The following is a 20,692-nucleotide window of genomic DNA, read 5'->3' on the forward strand; positions in this document are numbered from 1 at the left end:
ACGACGGTGTCGAACACCCCTTAACTGGTCAGAGACCGGGGAAAGACAATTCTTTGGCCCGGATATGATTCAGGAAGCAGAAGAGCAAGTTCGCATCGTTCGTGAAAAGTTGAAAACAGCCCAATCTCGTCAAAAGAGTCAATATGACCGAAAACATAAGGCTATGACTTTCGACGTTGACGAGAAGGCTTACCTTCGGGTTACCCCTCTGAAGGGAACCCATCGTTTCGGTATCAAAGGAAAATTGGCTCCTTGTTACATTGGACCTTTTCGCATTCTCGCTAAACGAGGAGAAGTTGCCTACCAGTTGGAACTACCTCCGCACCTCTCCAGAGTCCACGATGTCTTCCACGTTTCTCAACTCAGGCGTTGCTTTTCGGATCCTATCCGTGGAGTGGACTACGAAACGCTTGATCTCCAAGATAATCTTACATATCGAGAGTACCCCATTCGTATCCTCGATCAGGCCGAGCGTACCACTCGACGTCATAATATCAAGTTTCTCAAAGTTCAATGGTCGCACCATTCTGAGGATGAAGCAACTTGGGAAAGGGAGGATCGTCTTCGACTTGAGTATCCCGCCTTCTTCTCGGAGGAACCCAAATCTCGGAACGAGATTCTTTTGAGTGGGGGTGAGTTGTCACACCCTAGCTAGTCATGCATTAGAGTGTTGCATCATGTTTATTCTTTCACCAGAAACCTGAAATGGGGATGACAGAACCCCCAGTCCCCTCTGAAACCAACTAGGGTTTACTAAAAACTTTTTCAATGAACCTGAAATGCCCTTCTAAAATGCCCATCATTTTTGTCTTGGTTCAGAACATCTGCCAAAAGTGATGCACATTTTCCTAGGCCATCTTAGGGTTTTTGAATTAAATCATAAATATTTGAATTTGGGCATTTAAAATTATATAAAATATTTAAATGCTCAAATATCACCAAACTAAAATGTTTCATGTTGGAAATAATCCAACTATGGACCAGGAGTAGTTTGGTGATTTTAGGAGTTGCCTAAGTATTTTATTTAATTCAACAAAGTTGCAGAAGTATTAAAAAAATAGAAAACAGAAAGAAATGGAAAAACTTACCTGGCGCCCAGCACCCGGCCCACCTGCCGGCCCAGCCCAGCGCCGCTCCAGCGAGCTGCTTGCCGGCCAGGCAGGCAGGCAGGTGCCCGACGACGACCGCAGCGCGCGCCACGCACCTGCTCGCCGCCTCGCCGCTCCCCGCGCCCGGTGACGTCGTGGATCAGCCTCTCCCGCTCCCCCGAACCCCCCAGACACCCCCTCTCCTCTCCAGCTCCTCCCCCTCGCGCTCCCCCGCCATGGCCGACGCCACCATCGCCGTGCCTTCGTCGTAGCCGTGCTCCCCGCTACCCGTGCGTCCTCTCATCGTGTCCAGGAGCTCCGCCGCTGTCCACTCCATCGAGCAAGCTGAGCCCCAAGCGCTCGCAACGCCCGAGTCCACCGCAACGACCTCGCCCGAACCGCCGTCACCGGAGATCCCCTTCAACGCTGTCGTCGCTCCGGTCCATCTCCGGCCACACCAAGGGCTTCGTCGCACTCACTGTGAGCTTAGACATCTCACCACCCCTCCTTTTCTTGCTCCCGAGCTGTGTAGCGACCTCCCGGAGCTCAACCGCACCCACCGCCGTGGAGCTCGTCGCCGACGTGCTCCCGGTCACCCTCCGACCACTCCACGGTGTCCATCATGCTCACCGTGTCACTTAGCACCTAGCTAGCCACTCCCCGAGCCTCACCGACCCCTCTAGCGTCAAGTTCGTCTTCGGCCGAACCCCGGTGGCCGCCAAAGTCGTCGCCGGCGCCAACTCCGGCCACCCCGACCCCAGCGGACTCCACCAAGAGCTGCGGCTCGTCCTCAGCTCCACTCCGGTGGTCTCCGCGACCCATTTGGTGGCCGAAACGGCCAAAACCACTTCCGCCGCCGCGTCGGGCTCGCCGGCGGCTAAACGCCGGTGCAGCCGACCCGGGTTTGACCACGGGTGGGCCCTGGTTGACTCCCCTGAGTCAATGACAGGTGGGGCCCGACCCTGCTAATTAAACAGGTTTAGTTTTAATTAAATTCTAATTAATCTAATCACACTGACATGCGGGACCCACTGTCAGGTTTGACCCGGATGTGTTCCGTTGACCTGCTGACGTCACACTGACGTCAGGCTGATGAAATAATTGATTTTCTGGAATTAATGTAATATAGGAAATTCCAGAATATAGTTTAAACTTCAAAAATTCATAACTTTTATTCTGTAACTCCAAATCAGACAAATTATATATGAAAAATGATCAGAAAAATCCAATCTATCCATCTGTACTATTTTCATGCATGACTAAACAAGTTAACCTGATGTTTAATGCAGAACAAGGAAAAGCACTTTAAAGGACCATATTTGAGTTTGAAATTTGAATCTTTGATTCAAATTGGTACAAACCCTTCTGGTCTTAGTTGCATTAGCCCAACACACTCATATTGCTATGTTTCATGCATGCATCATATTGTTGCACATTGTTTGGTGATGGTTGTGTGTCGGTGTTCTTGCGGCAGGTTCTGCCCCCGAAGAGTACCGTGATTACCCTATCGAAGAACCGTATCAGTGCATCGAACCATCAGGCAAGCAACCAACCATTTGATCATATCGATACAATCCCATGTTCTCGCTCCTGCTCTCTTTTACTGCATTAAGACAACGCGTTTCAAACTGCTGTGTGCTACGGTAGTTGAACCCATTTCCTCTACATGACCTGTCATTGCCACAGTAACTAGATGAAACCCACTAGCATGTGTAGGAGTTGATTGAGCCATATGTATGTGTTGTTCCTACCTTGCTATGCCTGCTATGCTTAGAGTCGTGTCAGGTCTGGTTCATCCAGGTGATGGCTAGAGTGAAATGATTATGTCGGTAATGAGAGTGGTGTGGTGAACACGATTTGGTAAAGGTATCGATGAGAGGCCATGTAGGAGTACATGGTGGGTTGTTGCATTGAAGCCTACCTTAAGCACTGAGATCTGTATGTGTGATTTAAGATACAGCTACTACCATGCATTGGGCCCTGAAATATGACCCCGCTCGACTTCTTATTCACCCTAGCTCTCTGTCCAGGAGTTGCATGTAGTTTCTGGTGTTTGTAGCCTACTGGAGGCCGTGGACAGCGCTGACCGTAGGGGTGGGCTGTGATGCGGTAGGTACGTGGCCGGGTGTACCGAATACCCGTTAGGTATCTCGGGAACCCTGTTCACATCGTTCGGGGCCGTATGGGAAACCTCGGCCGAACTCCCTGCGGATGGAACCTGGATAGGCGATAAACCTGGACTAGAGGTTTAGGTGTTTAGGTAGGTCATGGTCTACACCCACGTCGGCTTTCGCTTGAAGTCTGCCGAGCACATGTCGTGTGCAGACGCTAAGTGGTGGAAACATGTATGAAGAAGTACACCCCTGCAGGGTTATCATGATCTATTCGAATAGCCGCGTCCGCGGTAAAGGACTACTTGGTTGCCCATACAGTTCATAGACAAGTAAACGGAAACTACTAAAAGCCTCAAGATAAGTGTGAGTGCCGAGGATGGCTCTTCCGTAGGAAGACGGAGGTGGATCCTCGGTAGTGTATTGAAGTGGTGAGTAGTGGACTCGTGTACGCAAAACCATTTCAAGTTGGAGTCTCGTAGGTTAGCCTAGCCAAGAGTCAAAGCTGGCTTGTTGCAATAACTCCACCAACCCTTCTTGATAATATGCATGTATGTAGGATCTGATGTAAGTCTTGCTAAGTACCTTTGTACTCATGTTGCTATAATTTACATTTTTACAGAAGACGCTGCAACCCCTTCTGATGGGTTCTACGTAGACGTTGACATCAATGAGTAGGCTAAGGCCCAGGTGGTGATCCTGAGCTTGTGAAGGACCACGTAGTATAGCTAGGCTTTCCAAGCCTCTTTTATTTTACTAGTTGTCTGTACTCAGACAAGTTACTTCCACTGCTGGTTTGTATGACTGTATGACTTGAATGCTGGGTCGTGTGACCCGTAGCTTTGTGTATGTTATGTATGGCTCTCTGAGCCTTAAATAAAGTACTTGTGTCATAGAGTCATGTTGTGATGCCTTGTTGTGTTTGCACATATCGAGCATATTGTGTGTATGATTGGAATGCTTGGTATGTGTGGGATCTGACTACCTAGTTGTTTATCCTTAGTAGCCTCTCTTACCGGGAAATGTCTCCTAGTGTTACCACTGAGCCATGGTAGTTTGCTACTGCTCTGGAACACTTAGGCTGGCCGGCATGTGTCCTTCCTCGTTCATGTGTCTGTCCCTTCGGGGAAATGTCACGCATTGAGTACCGGAGTCCTGTTAGCCCGCTACAGCCCGGTTTACCGGAGTTCTGCTAGCCCAGTGCTACAGCCCGGACCCACTTGCTGATGACCGACACGTTCCTTGCTGGGTCATGGATGCCTGTCCCTGTAAGCATTGTGCCACTTTGGGTTTACGACTAGTCATGTCAGCCCGGGCTCTTTATCATATGGATGCTAGCGACACTATCATATACGTGAGCCAAAAGGCGCACACGGTCCCGGGCAAAGGTAAGGCGACACCCGTGGGGATACCGTGCGTGAGGCCGCAAAGTGATATGGGGTGTTACAAGCTAGATCGATGTGACATCGAGTCGGGGTCCTGACAATTCTGGAGTTATTCTCAAATTCTTTTCAAGTTTGACGTAAGAATGAATTTTTCATCAGTCAATTGCCGTCTCGGAGATCGCATTCAAATTCTTGTCATCTTGGGTTCAACCTTTTCCTCTTTTCATCCTTCCGGAGTATCTCAACAATTTTGGGTGGTGTTTCTCGTCGTCATTTTTACATTTGAAGACCGAAGAAAAGTTTCCCTTAAATCTTGCCCGTTCCCTTGAGGATTCGTTTTCAAGCTTGCTGCCATCCTCTCAAATTGTTCCGATCATCAAGAATTATTTTCATACCAATCCGGAGTATTTCAGGATTTGCTTTCCCTATCGATCATCTCGAGGCCATCATTCCAGAAGATTTCTTCGTTCTAAGTTTTCAACTTCGTTCTCCAATTATTCAGAATTGATACCTCTTCGCTCGTCCCCGTAATCATCCATTGCTTTGAGCGAGTATTCTCTAGTCTTCTCGTCATCTCTTCATTCCCTTGCATGTAAATCCCCTCAAGCATATTTGTTCTTCTAATTATCACCCGTGATTCATTCTCTTTCTTCATTTGTTTTTCAAATTCTTACAATGGTTCGGTCAAGATTCATTTTCCTTTCATATCATATCAATTCATTCATTCTTTCCAATCCTACCGGTGGTTCAGGAAGACCCATGTTTGCGCTATGTCACTCCTAAGCCCTTCTCAAGAGGAATAAGTTGCATGCCAAATCTGGCTGTCATCAATTAAATTTGATGAGGAAAAGCATAACATAATTCTTCTTCTTACTTCATCGTGATCAAGTTATCCCTTCCTTCGGAGATTGTTCATGATATACAATTTCTCGGTTCGAAGTGTTTTCATCCTTTCTTTTTCTGGAGTTCTAAGTTCTCACGCTTGTATCATCACGAAGCTCCATCTAAATCAGAATAAGGCTTCAGCTTGTTCTTGTCAAGCTTCTTTCTTCCATCATTTTGGTTACCGGAGTTCTTCATGTTGGTTCTTCATGATTTAATTCATTCTTCAAGTGTTCATCAAGATTCTTGTTGGAGGAGTTCAAGTATCTTTTCTTATTGCGTCTCGAAGTGCAATTAATTCTCCGTATTCTTTTGAAGTTGAGTTTTGCATTTCTTCATTCTTCTCAACTAGTCAGGCATTTGGTTATGGCATAAGTTCACCTCAAGTTTTGTGATGTTTTTTCCATAAGTCCACAACAAGCTTATTATTTTGTTGTTGATTTTCTCAACCACTCTGTTCAATTCATCCTTTTAATGATGCTTTTCAAACTCAATTGTGGTATAAGTTGTCATTTTCTTCTCCATTCTTTTCAATCCACTCTTTCAATTCTTCCGGAGGCATTTTGTTGTTCCTCTCGTCAAGTATTGTTCTATTTTGTCAAGTTCATGTTCTATTCCATTCCATGTTCAACCGGGGTGCTGTCCAAATTCTTTCTTTCTTGTCCCTTGGCTATCTCTTTATATTGGTACAGTTCATATTCATTTGTTTCGATTAAGCTCTTGTCTCATGTCTTTCAAGCTACTAGGTTCTCATAATGTCCTGTGGTCCTCTTTTTTAACAGAGTGTTTTCAACACCGTTCATCTCTGTTGTCTTCTTTCCTTGGTGTCGGATTTAGGGATCCGGCAACCCTTGAGAGGTTCGAACTCTGGGGTGCGTGCGGAGATCTCAACCTGCCCAGCCCGCCTACTCGCGATCCTCCCTAGCCTAGCGCATCGAGCTCAGAGAGACACAAATACACATAGATTTATACTGGTTCAGGCCTCCATTGTGGTGTAATACCCTAATCCAGTGTGGTGTGGTGGATTGCTTCGAGGGGCTATGGATGAACTAGTAAAAGGATGAACAAGCCTCAGGAGGTGAGGTGTTCTTGAGCTGGTGTGGTGCTTATGTCGGAATGGATCTCCGCCCACTATGGTGGTGGCTAAGTCCTATATATAGCGCCCTTGGTCCTCTTCCCAAATATGAGCGGGAAGGGATTCCATAATGGCGGGATTAGAAAGTAGTATAGTATATCCTAATAGAAGTAGTCTTCGCCTGCGAAAAGCCTCTGGTCGTGACGCTGGGGTGGGCTCGGTGAGGACCTTCGTCCTGGCAGTCTTGGTCTCGTTGCACCAAAATGGAAACCTTTGGCTGATTCCTCAGGACTCCGCACCTGTGGCTTGCCACCCTTGCACCGAAGAGGAAACCTTCCCGCCTGGCCTTGGTCATCATGGCTCACGTCAACTAAGCCTCATGAGGTAGCTGCATCGAACTCTCCGCCCTTTGGGAGCCTTCCTGAGGAGGCCACTCCTTCAGGTGTCTTGGTGTCGTCTACCTCGCGAGGCTTGGCCCCTCGCGAGGGTCTTGTGGTGTTGATGCTGAAGCTGGGCCATGCCCAGCTATCGATGAAGCGACATGGTGGGCCGCAGGCAGGCAGGACTGGATAGCCCCAAGTCCAGGACGCCGACAATAGCCCCCGGGCCCAAGGCGCACTCGGGCTTGGCTTCTAGGGGAAGCCAGAGGGCAATTGTGGAGCGTCATGGGCCCTAACTGCTTGCGGCCTTGATGATGTGTGGCGATTGATTTGATGTGGGCGACTCCGCTTCCCCATGCTTCCTCGGCAACTGCTCGACTTGACTGGTCGACGCGGCATGCAGAAGGTCATGATGGCGTGAGGTCGTGGAGGCCAGTGGTTGGCCTCCCTTGTCTATAAAGGTGAGGGAGGGGCAGAGCCCCCCGTCCATCTTTCCTTCGTCTTGCTCCCACCTGCTTCTTTCCTCTCCGTCTTGCTCCCATGGCGTCGCCGAAGAGGTTCTCAGCGGCCAAGAAAGGGAAGGCCTCCAAGGATGGGCCAGCCTCTCCTCCTTCCAAGAGGGGTCGTGGCCGTCCCCGCAAGCACCCTGCGGTCCCTTCGGCAGCATCCAGGGGCGCAGGCACGCACCCCTCAAAGGCAGCGTTGCTCCGGGCGCCCGCGATGACACCTCTTCCCGCGGCGGGGGCTACCGGACCCGAAGCAGCCCCCATGATGAAGGGAGGCACGTCATGATCGTGTGTCCGCCTCGGTCGCGCTTTTCTTTGCTGGAGGTGCTTCCCGTGTTTGTGGTGTGGTCGGAGAGCCCGGCTGGCAGATCGCTCTGGCTCCCTCACTTCTTCTCCAGCAAGCTTCCTTCTTCGGGGCTTGCTGGCCTCTGGATGTAGGTTGATGGGTGCTACAGCAGAGCCTTGTGGGTCAGCACCAAGGCTTCCGCCTCTGGCAATGTGGTGCTGGCCTGTGGCTAGCAGACTTTCGCCCACGCGCGTGGCCTGGGCGGATGGTGCACCCTCCACTTCAAGTATGATGGCCTGGCGACCCTCTATGTGAGGGTGTTCAGGGGGGACGGCCGCCGCGTGGGGTGCTGCCCGGAGGACAGCAGCGACGATGATGGTGGCGACGTTGAACTTGGACTTGACGACACGCACTCCTCCTCCCATGGCGGCAGCTCTTCCTCGGACGAGAGCCCGAGCAGCAGCGGCTACGACCGGCCTCCGCATCGCCGTGCTCGTGTCGAGGACATCTGTGGCTCGTCCCGTCGCAGCGCTCCAGTGAAGCCAGAGAGGAGCCTGTCCTGAAGCTGAGGGAGGGCGAACTTGGACTCAAGGCCGGTGGCCCCAGGTCTCCTATGGGAGAACTGGTGGAGCTCCAGACTACCTTGAGGCGCTGCTTGAGGATGCGACGCTGGTGCCAAGCTTGCATGCCTTCGAGCCCTCTTTGTTTAACTTTTCTTTTCTCCTACAAATTGAAAAAAGAAGAATGTACTCTGCGAGGGCGTGTAATGAACTGTTGCTATTATGCCTTTTGTGTTATGATTGCCATCCTTGATGCTATGTTGTAGTGTTTGTAATTTGAGCGGGTTAAGGTAGAAAGGCTTAGCTTGATACGTGCAATCGTCCTTCGCCTCATGAGGACCTGACCTTAGGTATTTGATAGGGCCCCGGGGGCGCACGCCCTGTGCCTTACGGAGATACACCTTGTGCCCTCAGGAGCCGTGGTAGGGCAGAGCTATCCCTTGAAGGAAAAGAAAATTTGTTGAGCGACTCATTCCTCCTTACGCAAGCCCCCTGCCATAGGGTGGTTTGGACCTGATGCACCGTGTCGCGCTGCCCGGGGGGCACGGACATGAGGGGTGCTGGCGCCAGCGGACTCGGTCGAGGGCTCCTCACAAGGATGAAGCCGAAATAACGGGGTTCGGCGTGGTGCGTGCGCAAAGGCAGGCCCTGGGCGCACACACCTACCTAGCCCCACGCACGAGGAGCGCGAGGAGAAGTGGCGGGCGACTGCCACCTCTCTCACGTCCTTAGACCAAAACAGCTTAGGAGAAAACACAACTCGGGGAACCAGCATTCAGGAATACCAAATCCATTGAAAACTTACTAAAAAACCGCAAGCAACTTCGGAAAGCAAATGAACCGCCGTGTCTGGCACCTAATCTAGCTTCTCACCAGCGCGGAGCTAAGTGCTGCCACTAGGACGCGGGAGGGAGCACCCATGAGGCCCTAGGGAGACTCTCAGGAGACTCCGGGGCGTGTACAGCCGCACTCATTATTACGTGAGAGTGTCACAAGCGGAGACCTTCACAGGCCGGAGCCTTGCTTCACAGGCCAGAGCCTTTCTTCAGGGGTAGAACTTCCGGAGGTGCTGGATGTTCCAGGCGTTCTGGATGGGGACCCCGTCCTGTGTCTCCAGGCGCGTGGCGCCAGGCCCAGAGACACTGGCAAACCTAAACGGGCCCTCCCACATGGAAGAGAGCTTATGCAGCCCCTCCCTGGAGAGCACCCGCCTTAGGACGAGATCGCCCACCTCTAACGTCCTGGAGCGGACGCTGTGGTAGTTGTACCGCCGCAGCGCCTGCTGGTACCTCGCTGCCCGGAGTGAGGCTTGACGATGGCGTTCCTCCCCCAGCACGAGATCCATCCTCCGCATGGCGTCCTGCTGCGTTTCATCGAACACCAGGACCCGCGTGGAGCGATGCTTGACCTCGTGAGGGAGAACCGCTTCTGCTCTATAGACGAGGAAGAAAGGCGTTTCTCCTATTGGCTTGGTCGTGGAGGTGCGGATGGACCACAGCACGGACTGCAGCTCGTTGAGCCAGCCCCTGCCGCAGGCCTCGAGCTTCTTCTTGAAGGTGCGGGTCTTGAGGCCCCTCAGGACCTCCGCATTGGCCCTCTCAGCCTGTCCATTGCTCCATGGGTGTGCTACTGAGGCATAGCAGATCTGCGTTCCATGGTTAGCACAGTATGTTTTCAAAAGATTGCTGGTGAATTGCGAGCCATTGTCGGTGATGATGCAACTGGGGACCCCAAATCGGCTCACGATTCCCTTGATGAACTTGATGGCTGATCCTGTTGGGATGGTGCGCACGGCTTCTACCTCCGCCCACTTGGTGAACTTGTCCATGGCGATGTAGAGGTATCGGTAACCCCTGGTGCACGAGGGAATGGTCCCAAAATGTCCAGCCCCCAGACCACGAATGGCCACGTGAACGGTATCGTCTGGAGGCCCTGCGTGGGCTGATGGATCTGCTTGGCGTGAAACTGGCATGCTTCACAAGAGCGCACCAGCTCCGTAGCATCATTGAGCGCGGTGGGCCAGTAGAAGCCGCTACGGAACGCCTTGCCCACCGGGTGTGGGGCGAGGAGTGGTGCCCACAGTCCCCACCATGTATGTCAGCCAGCAGCTCAAGCCCCTGTTCTCCGGAGATGCACCACAAAGAAACGTCATTGGGCCTCCTGCGATATAACTCACCATCCTTGATGCAGTACGTGGTGGCCTGGCAGGCCACGCGCTCGGCGACCTCCTCCTTCTGTGGTATGGTCCCTTGAAGCAAGTACGCCTTGAACTCTTCTGTCCAGCAGCCCTCCTGAGGCTCAAGCATGAGCATCAAGCGGGCTCCTGAGGGGTGAACACGGGCTGGAGGTCCCGTCTCTGGTGCCTGTGGCAGGTCCTCCTGAGGTGGTGCTGGAGTCATGACGTGCGGGATCGTAGATGGCTTGAAGACCCGCTCCTCAAACACCCCTGCCTCCTAAGGGAGCCTGCGAGAGGCTCGTTTGGCGATGTCGTCTGCTTCCTTGTTCGTCCCGTGTGGCACATGCTGCAGGTCCACACCCATGAACTGCTTCTCCATTTTGTGCACCTCTTCTTGGTACGCCTCCATGTGTTCGTCCTTAGGCGTGTACTCCTTGTTGGAGAAAATGATGAGAAGCTGAGAGTCGCCTTTGATGGTGAGGCGCTTTACCCCCAGTGTTGCCGCGGCGCTGAGCCCGGTGAGCAAGCCTTCGAATTTTGCGATGTTGTTGGAGACCTTCTCGCCCCGCTGAAAGCAAAGTTGTAGTGCATAGCAAAGCTGTTCCTTGGTGGGCGAGATGAGGATGGGCCCCGCCCCTACGCCTTGTCGAGCAAATGCCCCGTCGAAGTACATGATCCATTCGTCCGGCTCTTCATCTCCTGGCAGGAGGGAGCAGTCCTCGCCTACTCCGTGGTCCGGAGTGTCGGTCCACTCGGCCACTAAGTCCGCGAGAGCTGCGCCTTTGATGACTCTGGTGGTGCCGAACTAAAGATTGAATGCCTGAAGCTCAATGTTCCATTCAGCGACTCGCCCGGCTGCGTTCGGGCTCCGGAGCACCCTCTCCAGCGGATATGCTGAGATGAACTTGATGGGGTGGCCTTGAAAGTAGTGGCGCAGTTTCCTAGAAGCGACTAGAAGTGCAAGCAATTGCATCTGTGGCATGGGGTAGCGTGCCTGGGCCTCCCTTAGTATTGTGCTGACGAAGTAGACAGGGTGCTCAACGAGGGGGGAAGCATCAACGGAATCTTGTTCTTCATGAGGGCATGGGTCCCTTACAGCCTCATGAGGCCCATCCTCCGGAGCCTTGATGGTCTCAATGTCAATCGTGGCTTCAGGAGGAACATCGACCGCTGCGCTGGCCAAGGCTTCAGATGCCTTGCGCTGGGGGTCCTGCACCTTGCTTGTCGATTGTGCATCCTGCTGTGGCTTCTTGATTAGGTGCTCCTTCCTTAGCGCCACCAGAATGGCATAGGCTGAGCGAGGGGTCACTGCCAGATAGAGTACCAAAGGCTCGAGAGGGCGCAGTGCCACCATTATGGGTGGACTAGTCAGTTATCTCTTGAGGTCCTGGAAGGCTGCGTCTGCCTCGGGAGTCCACTCGAATGGCTCCTTCCTTTTCATCAACTTGAAAAACAGGTGGGCGCGCTCCCCCAGCTTGGAAATGAAGCGCCCAAGTGAGGTTACGCAGCCAGCCAGCTTCTTCATCTCCTTCAGGATCTGTGGCGGGTTCATATCTTCTATTGCCTTGACCTTCTCTGGGTTAGCCTCGATCCCTCTATGCGACACCAAGAAGCCTAGCAGCTTGCCAGAGGGGACCCCGAACACGCACTTCTCGAGGTTAAGCCGAAGATCCACCATGCGCAGGCTGGCCAACGTCTCCTCCAGATCTTCTATCAGGGTCCTGGCCTCCCGAGATTTTACCACTATATCGTCGACGTAGGCCCAGAAGGTGCTCTTTGGAGACGGCCCCTCGGGAAAGGCGGTGGTGATGACCCCAAGTGAGAGCCCTGCCGCCCTGCTTCCTGAAGTCGTGGCGGTGCTTGAAGATGCTGTCGACGTGTTTACATCCTTGGTGGAAGGCGAGGCGCGCTCACTTTCTTCCTCGGCTCTCACATGCATCTTCAGCCATCTTTATCTCCAAGATGCCAGTTTCAACCTCTCCTCCTTCCTCACTCTGGTGGACGCCGACTCTCGGGATGCTGCTGCTGCCGCTGTGAAGAGCTCTGTGGATGCCATGCTGAGCAAGTACCTGGTCATTGGTCCTCAGACTAAAGCCGGTGGAACGTCCAAGTCTGAGGAGGTGGCCCGGAGATCCTGCTTTTGCCTGTTTATCCTGCACCATGCGACATGCCTCAGGGAGGCGTTTAAAACTATTTGCTTGGAACAATATGTCTTGTAATAACTAGATTATGCTCCTTCTGCTTTTCTGTTTGCTTTGTTGTTCTGCTGCGCAGAGCCCGACCCCGCGCGTACCTCAGCCGTCGTTGGGTCGTCCGGATCACCAGGACGAGCCCAAGAGGTGAGGGGCTATGTGACCAGTTAGGCTCCTGAGTCGCGATGCTCAGGAGTCCTCCTTGATGTGCGAACAGCTTAGGAAAAGATGCAGGGGCAAGCCTTGGTGTTCTTCGTCGGCAGGGCCCGGCCCCGCGCGTGCCTCAGCCATCGTTGAGTCATCCGGATCACCAGGACGAACCCAAGAGGTGAGGGGCTACGTGACCAGTTAGGATCTTGAGACACGATGCTCAAGAGTCCCCCTTGACGTGTGAATGGCTTGAAAAAGAAGGGTGACAGCCGGGTCTTGGCATTCTGCGTCGGCAGGGCCTGGCCCCGCGCATACCTCATCTGTCGTTGGGTCGTCTGGATCACCGGGACGAGCCCAAGAGGTGAGGGGCTACGTGACCAGCTAGGCTCTTGAGACGCGATGCTCTAGAGTCCCCCTTGACGTATGAACAGACACTCCTACCTTCTCCTCGCCGATCTCTCGCTTGGGAGGGGTGCATGAAGACCAGGCCCGTGAAGCCTGGTGAGGTGGGGTACGCCAGGCGTGACCTGAGCATAGCCCCCGTGCCCAGCCACCTCGCGCTACCTTCCCGAGGGAGAGCAGCACGGTGAGGCTAGTCACTGAGCCCGGAGGCTCCCTGAGGTTAATGCGGCCGTGAGGCCACCCCAGTTGTTTATCACCAGCGCGGAGCATAGCGCTTCCGCTCTTGCACGGGCATAGCCGCTCCTCGGCAGTGTTGATGGCCAGCACAGAGCATGGTGCTTCCACTAGTGCGTGGGAGGGGGCTCCCTCTGAGGAGAACCCCCAAGGCGTGTACAGCCCCACCCTGACACGTGGCTTGCACGGCAGGGCTAGAGGAGATGTATATGGGCACCCGTGAGCTAGCGCGGGACTCACGAGGACCTACCTCAAGGCGGGTTGTGCCTAGTCTTGATTTGGGATTCTTGGATTGGTCCTGCGAGATGGTTATGCAGCCTACGCCAAATGAGTTTACTGAGGTTATTGCATAAGAAGGCCGGACACCAACGACCCCAGGAGGTGACGTGAACGGGACCGGCCCGCCAGACAGAGCTCAGCCGCTGGATTTGTCGACGCTGCGGGGACGGACCCGAGCATAGATGTCATGCCCAGTATTCTCATGCAAAGATCCTGAAGAAAAGAAGCCGGCACGCGGTTCGCGTGGCCACATGGGCACTAGGTCGCGCGCCCTCACTCATCCACTCATGATTAGCTCATGCGAGAACAAGGCACCAAGAGCCACGGGAGGTGACATACATGGGGCTGGCCTGTGAGTTAGAGCTCAGCTACTTGGGTTTAGCGATGCTGCAAGGATGGACCCGAGCACAGATGCCGTGCCAGTCCTTAATCATGAGGCGGTCGTGTGAGGGCTAGCAAGGGCGCGAGACGTTCTTTGCGATGAAGCGCCGGTCGGGTAGTCAATAATTCAAAAGTAGTTTGCAAAGGATTGTAGCTTGCTGCGATAAAATGCTAAAGGGATACATGCCGTCGGGACGGACTCACACGGTCTGGGGATGATGCAGCCCGAGGGGCGCCCCCAAACTGAATGAACTAGGGAGATGTCACCTGGTACCATTGCTGAAGTGTTGTTGAAGTAGCAAAAAAACGCGCGCTGCAGAAGCTGTGCCTCACGAGCCACTCCGCTGCCAAGCCTCGGGAGGCTCGGGGGGACGGAGAGGCTCCTCAAGGTGCTCCTCTATCTTCACCAGGAACGACTGGTGCCTGGCCTCGTAGGCCGTCCGGACGTCCCTCATGCAGCGCTGGAACGCCTCAGCCGCGCTTGCCAAGCCAAAAGGCATGCGGACGTAGCTGTGAGGCGGTCCCTCGCATCGGACGACACGAGACGGCCACATGAGCTGCCGAGACGCGCACCTATTGAGCCCAGGGATGTTGATGCAGACGCGGAACTCTTTACCCCTGCTAGGGCATTGAGCTCCGCCTCGCGGCAGGTGACGGTCGCCTTGGAGAACCCTTCCTTCCTGAATCTCCTCGACTGCCTTGCTGTTGAACTCCTGAACACCTGGTGCCTCACACCTGCTGCCTTCTCCTGGGAAGCGTTCTCTGAAGAGTGCCTCCACATGGTGCCCGAGCGCCACTCTCGTGACATTGGCTAGGTCTGAGGCCCTCCAGAGGAGAGCCCCCGAGCCCAGCCTGAGTGGGGCGCTGGGCGCGCCTTCCTATCCGATGGGTGAAGGTGTCGTGTCCGGAGACGCGAGACTCAGCACTGCGTCCTCGAGTGATGCTCGCTCACGATACCCCCGGCTCAGCTGTAGCTTCTTTGTCTTGGGGGCGACCTCAGGAGGGAGGGCGCCGTCTTCGTATTCTGGGTTCTCAACTGCTGCAGCCAGGAAAGCGCGCTCAAGGGAGAACACCGCGTCCTTCTCTTGGTAGGCGACCGCGAAGGATGGCATTGTAGGGCAAGCGAATTTCGGCGACGTAGGGCAAGCGATGGCATTGTAGGGCAAGCGAATGTCGGCGACGTCGAAGTCGATGAGCTCAGTGCGGTAGTTGTTGCGCTCGCCGAAGTCGATGAGCTCAGTGCGGTAGTTGTCACTCCTGAGAATGGCTTGGTGTGGTGCAGCTGGTAATATGGCACCTGGAGCCTGTCGAACGTCTGGATGGAGAGAACATTGACCCTGCTCCACCATGGATGAGGGTCTTGGTGACGGTTACGTTGCTGATGACGGGGGAGGATAGCATGGGGAGCGCGCCAGCGGTGGCCGCGCGCTTGAGCCGGTCCGTGGATAAGAAGGCGATGGCGCACTAGGACCACTTGAGAGGGCGAGTTTCCTCAAGCGTGGGGAGCACCGCATTAACCTCGCGTGCAAACTGCTTGAAGACACGGTGATAAGTCGGGGCCTGTGAGCCACCTAAGATGCAGGCAATGGCTCGAGGCTCCTAGAAGCCCCCAGCCCCCTCGTCTTGGTGGTGATCTTTGTTCCTTCTTGGTGGTGGAGGCAGAGAGGCAAAGCTGCGTTGCCATGAGGGCGGTCCTCACGAGGCTGCTCCCTCCAGTTGCCCTCACGAGGCTGGTCCTGCCAGCGGTCCTCACGAGGATGGTCGCGCCACTCCTGACGACGGTCGCGTCCATCCCAGCATCCTCCACCTCAGCCACCTCCACGACCGTAGCCTCGATCGTTGCACTCGGGGCATCGACCGAGGTTCCCGTTGCGGAGATCCCTGAGCTCCTGGCAGTCGCTGGTGTGGTGGCTATAGATGTTGTGGAAGGCGCAGGACGGCCGCTTGCCCTTGGATGACTAGGGGTGGTTGCAGCCACGCTTGGTCTCTAGCTCCGCCGCCAGCACTGCTGGCCCCTTTTGCTTTGTGTCCTTGGTCTTGGCCTTCTTGTCTTCTGGGTCAGCATCAGGGAGCTCGAGGAGGGAGAGGCGTCCGTCCTCAGCCCTCACGCACTTGTTCGCCATGTTAAACATCCCCAAAGTAGTGCAGAGGTCCTCGTGGATGGCTAGCTCCTCCTTCATCTTGACATCACGGACGCCATCGGTGAATGCGAAGATGATGGCCTTGTTAGATACCTTCGGAATCTTGAGGTGGACGTTGTTGAAGCGCTGGATATACTTATGCAGGGTCTCTATACGTTGCTGCTTGATGCTATGCAGGTCGCCCGCGGCCGGCAGACGGTCGCGAGTGCCCTGGAAGTTGGCGATGGAGCGGCTGCGCATCTCCTCCCAGGAAGAAATCGACCCCTCGATCAGGTTGAGGAGCCAAGAACGCGCGCCATCCTTGAGGGCCATCGGGAACCAGTTTGCCATGATCTTCTCGTCCCCGTTGGCTGCCTCGATGCTCATCTCATAGAGCTGTAGGAACTCGGCGGGGATTGTCGTTCCGTCATAGCATGAAGGTAGGTCAGGCTTGAACTTGCTTGGCCAGACGATGTTGCGGAGCTCTACAGTGAATGCACAGCACCCTGCCGTGGCCACCAAAGGTCGTCGAAGGGGCTGAACATACTTCGGGTGCGCACGCACCGCCACCTCCTGTGGCGGCTCGCGGGCCTAGTGCTGCAGTGCTGGAAGCATGCGCGCTTCTCCCTCGGGACGTTGCACCACCTAGCAGCTCACGTCATCCCGAGCCGGCGCCTGGCGCTGCGGGTCGCGCCGTGGAGCCAGACGGCTTGGCTCGATGATGGCGCCCCAGGCCGAAGGCGGAGGAGGAGCCCCGTGCGCGATGTCGGCCGCTGTAGGTGGTTGATAAGGCAGGGAGCGAACCGGCCCGTCGGAGCCCCCATGCGCGACGCTGATGACCTCGGCGATCTGCTCAAGCCACTCCTTGTAGAGATCACTATCGGATTTCGGGTTCCGGCAGACAATCAAGGTTCGAACTCTGGGGTGCACGCGAAGATCACACCTCCTGCCTACGCACATCTCGTCTCCTTGCAAGGATCTAAGCTACATGAAGAACAACACAAGGGACACGAGATTTATACTGGTTCAGGCCACCATTGTGGTGTAATACCCTACTCCAGTTTTGTGGTGTGGTGGATTGCCTTAGGGGCTGATGATGAATAGTACAAGGAAGAACAGCCTCGCGAGGGGCTGTTCTTGGCTGGTGCGATGAACTACTTGGGTGAGTTTCATCGCCTCTCTCTCTCACTAGTCTACCCAAAATCTCCTCTTTTTCTACTCTGCGGTGGCTAGCTCTATTTATAGAGGGAGGCCCTGGGCCTCTTCCCAAATATTGAGCGGGAAGGGCGCCAACAATTGGCCATTTTGAAGGGGAACATCTAGTACACTTATCCTGACTAAAGTCAGTCCTCGCCTGCCAAAGACCCTGACGGTGACGCCGGCTTGGGCTCCACGATGACCTCCATCCTGCCGCCCTGCTGGTCTTGGTCTTGTTGCACCGAAATGGTTGCCTTTGCTTGATACTCTTGCCTGCGCTTGCCCCCTTTGCACCAAAGAGGAAACAAGGACTCTGCACAGGCCGGCGCCCGCTTGGTGCCCGCCTGGCCTTGGTCGTCATGGCTTGCGTCATGGGCACCTCGTGAGGTACCCCACCTTGATCTCTCCGCCTCCTCGCGAGCCAGCCTGACGAGGCTGTGCCCGAGGAAGCTTCTTGTCATCCGCCCCGCGAGGCTTGGCCCCTCGCGAGGGTCTTGAGTATGTGTTGATGAAGATGGGCCGTACTAGGCCACTCCCTGAGCCACGCCGTAGGCCGCAGGCAGGCAAGTCTGGGTAACCCCATTCCCAGAACACCGACAGTAGCCCCCAGGCCCAAGGCGCGCCCGGACTTGGCTTAGGAGAGAAGCGAAGGGGCAAGTGCGAAGCGCCGCAGGGCCCATCAGCCTGCGGCCTCGGGCGCCACATGGCGGTTGGTTGGACGTGGGCGTCCTGGCTCCCCCACGACGCCTCGGCAACTGCATGAATTGACAAGTCCCTGCATGCAAAACGGGTTATGATTACCTGTGATCGTGGAGGCTGGCGGTTGGCCTCCCTCGGCTATATGTACGGAACGGCGCGGGCCTTTCTAGTCCATCTCTTCCTGCTACTCTCTGCCTTCTTCTTTGTCCTTGCTCCACCCTACGCCAATGGCACCGATCCGCCGGTTTTCTGCCGAAGAGAAGGGGAAGGCCCCCCGAGAGGGTCCTGTCCCGCTTCCTCCGAAAAAACCGCTCGTCTCTTGCCGCGGAGAAGGAGGTGCTTGGCAGGAGGTGTCGAGGCCATGGTTTGAGAGGCCGCCGCCTGGATTCCCATTGCCCTTGTACGCCCGGATCGAGGGTCCTGAAGGCGCAGGCGCCGAGCGGCACCGCCAGAGGAGCCATCGCCGCTGGTGGATCACGGCGGTGCGTGTCGTTCCTCCTGGAGTTCACGATGAGGGCTCTTCTCGCGAGCTCGTGCTTCATGCCGCCATGCCTCCTCAGTCTTGGATTCGCCTCCCTCCTTTTTTCTCCATCGATATCCCGCCGAGGGGGCCTATCGAGCTTTGCCTGCAGCATGCTGACTGTAGTACCCCTGCAACCGGAGCGGAGGTCGAGGTCGTCGCTCCGGGCAAGGTCTACATGACCCGTGGCTGGGGCGAGATCGTCCGGGTCTGCAAGACGGGTGGCGCCCTCGTAATCCACCTCGAGTACAACGGCGCCTCCCTGATGTTCTTCAAGGTCTTCGATGAGGAGGGACGCTGGCTCGAGTGCTGCCCTGAGAAAGGCGGCCGGGGCCGTGCCGTGGCGAGGACTAGGATCACCAATCGCTCCCCCAGTAGCTCCACAAGCAGTGGAGGTGTCGGAGGATCCAGCGACTCCGTCGAGCTCTTCGCGACTCCAGAGACGAGCGACGACAGCTACGATCCCCCGAGCTTGGGTTGCTCTCGGAGCAGGGTGGGCTCGTCAGGCCGCCGTCGCCACTAATCTGTATGGGGTTGGCGCCAGTGCCTGGCGGCCCACTGTTGATGATGGTGTCTCTAGCGGAGGTGCGTGTAGTTAGCGCACTTTAGGATTTTCTCCTTTTGTTCCCTGCGAGGAATCGAAGAACACACCCCATGGGGGTTTGTAAGGTGCATGAAGTTCCATTTGTTAATATGATCCTTATAGTGAAGCGGTGTGAGATGCTCGTCCGTCTTAGCTTAGTTCCTCCTTTCGAACCTCATGAGGACTTGACGCTCTATGCTGACAGGTCCCGGTCCCAAGGCAGGCTTCAGCCATCGCTGGTATGCCAGGTCGCTATGCCATGGTCAAGGCCAGGAGGTGAGCGGCCCGGGGTCCAGTAAGAGCCCCTGAGTCGCGATGCTCAGGAGGTCCCCTTTAGCGCTCAAGCAGCCACCGTTCGGTGAGAAAGGAGCGCGACATTGCCAAAACGGGATTGCATTAGGTGCGAGGTCAGTGCTGCGATAGAAAGTATTTCCGGAGGATGACTTATCTCGGGGGTCAGAAGCCACTCCTTGGCGCGGCACCAGTCCCGCGCATTGGTAGCTGAGGAGTTGCCCGGCGAGGTCCCCATGTGCCTCTTCCCTCTCGCCTTTGCTCCCCTTTGCGCTCTACGTCCGCAGGTCCCGGCCCTCGAGCGAGCTCAGCCGCCGCTTGTATGCCAGGTCGCGATGCCGTGGACAAGGCAGGAGGTAAGGGCTGGAGAGCCAGTAAGAGTCCATGAGTCCCGATGCTCAGGTACCCCCCCTTTAACGTGCAAGCGGTTCGCGCGGACGAGAGCGAAGGAGACGCTGCGAAGGCCTCGCCCAACGCCGCTCCTTAAAGTGATCCTGCAAGTTCATCACGAGAAAAGCGAGAGTTTGCCGTTACAATTGCCGGCCAGCTGTTGGTTGCTCCGGTAGGGTGACGAGGCATTGAAGGCTTGGTGAGGTGGCGCCCTGCGGGGTTGCCGCGACCAGAGCTCAGCCATTGAGGTTTGTCGACACTGCAGGGGCGGACCCATGTGCAAGCATCATGTCGTTAGGGAGCAGCTCCATCAGTTGGTGTCAATCGAGCGGGCGATTAAGTCAAGAACATTAATCATGAAGGAGCAAATCCATTTAGATAGGCGCAGGAAAAGGCGAACACCGCTGGGTCGGGCCCGAGCGACTTTGGGGATGATGCAGCCCGAGGGGCGCCCCCGATAAAGTAAACTAAAAACATGAACCAAAGGGATACATGCTGCAGGGACGGACCCACGCGGCCTGGGAATGATGCAGCCCTGGGGGGCGCTCCCAGCTGAAAATGAAACTCGAAGGATTTCACCTGATGATGTTGAAGATGAAGGGATGCTGAGGTAGTGGTCGGCACGCCCTGCGGAAGCCGGTCTTCACGAGCCCCCAGGCCCAGGAGCCTCGGGAGGCTCCGGAGGCGCTGGCGGCTCCTCGCGGACCGTCTCCATCTCTGCCAGGACTGTGGAATGCCTGGCCGCTTGAGCCTCCAGGATGCTCCTCATGAGGCGCTGACGCATAGCAGCCACGTTCGGGAGGCC

The sequence above is a fragment of the Triticum aestivum genome, chromosome 2B, assembly GCF_018294505.1.
Source record: "Triticum aestivum cultivar Chinese Spring chromosome 2B, IWGSC CS RefSeq v2.1, whole genome shotgun sequence".
NCBI classification, from domain to species: domain Eukaryota; kingdom Viridiplantae; phylum Streptophyta; class Magnoliopsida; order Poales; family Poaceae; genus Triticum; species Triticum aestivum.